Consider the following 980-nt stretch of genomic DNA (forward strand, 5'->3'; position numbering starts at 1 on the left):
CAGGGTCACTTGTGGTCCCCAGGGACCTGCTGTGCTCTGGGAACCTGGTTGCATCATTGCAATCTTGTTGACTGTAGTTTTGAGTCTTTTCATGTTTTCCAGCGAGCAGTGCAAGAATTGAATGTAAGAAGTGGGTCGCAAAGAGTAGAGAGCCACTGCTCTGCGGATTGAGGGCTTTGAAGCCACTACACAATGGCACTTTGCTGTCAAAACCCGGGCTTTAGAAACATCAGCGGGCGGAGTGGTCTGGAAAGGGCTAACGATGTGAGCTCAGTCCTGGGGCTGGGGGGTGGTGGGCGGCGACAGCAATCCTGCTGCAGAGGGTTTGGAAGGCACGGTCCCTGAGCCTCAGCTGGCTCTTTGGTCACGCGGGGATCATAACCCCCGCCTCGGAATTGTTGGCAGAATCAAATGGAGTCAAAGGCCGGTGAAATGCTCAGCATTAAAGTTGATTTAAAAGGTCACTGTTAAAAGCAGGCTGAAAGGCTGCTGGCTTACGGTAACAGTAGGAGACTCACACCGTAAAAGTCATTTGCAAAAATAGGTCCCTGGCTTTTGAGATCGGTTGAGTTTCTATCCAGACCTCAGAATAAAATAGTGACAAAGTCAAAAGTGATTCTGTGTTCGACTTTGGAGTCCAGGCTACTTTGAGAGGTGGGAGTGAATGCCGTTCTGAGAATTCGTCATGAAGTAAAATGTTGCATAAGGGAATCGAAAAATTTTTATCTTTTGGAGAAAGAGGCACATTATAAAAAAGGTTGATGGCCTTAGTCTTCCAGGGGCCGTCCTGGGCTGGCGTGGGTCCACCCCGCCTCACCTCACCGTCTGCGGAGAACACTCTTGGCTTCTAGAAGCGGAAGCGCTTCAGGGTCCTCGGAAGCCTCCGTCTCACGAAACTGCCGCGGCGCTCGTGTTAAGTGCGAGTCGTCCGTCCCAGCGCCAGGGACTCTGGAGCCCAGCAGTTCAACTCTCCCCCCACC

This window comes from Physeter macrocephalus, chromosome 17 (genome assembly GCF_002837175.3).
Source record: "Physeter macrocephalus isolate SW-GA chromosome 17, ASM283717v5, whole genome shotgun sequence".
Lineage (NCBI taxonomy): Eukaryota > Metazoa > Chordata > Mammalia > Artiodactyla > Physeteridae > Physeter > Physeter macrocephalus.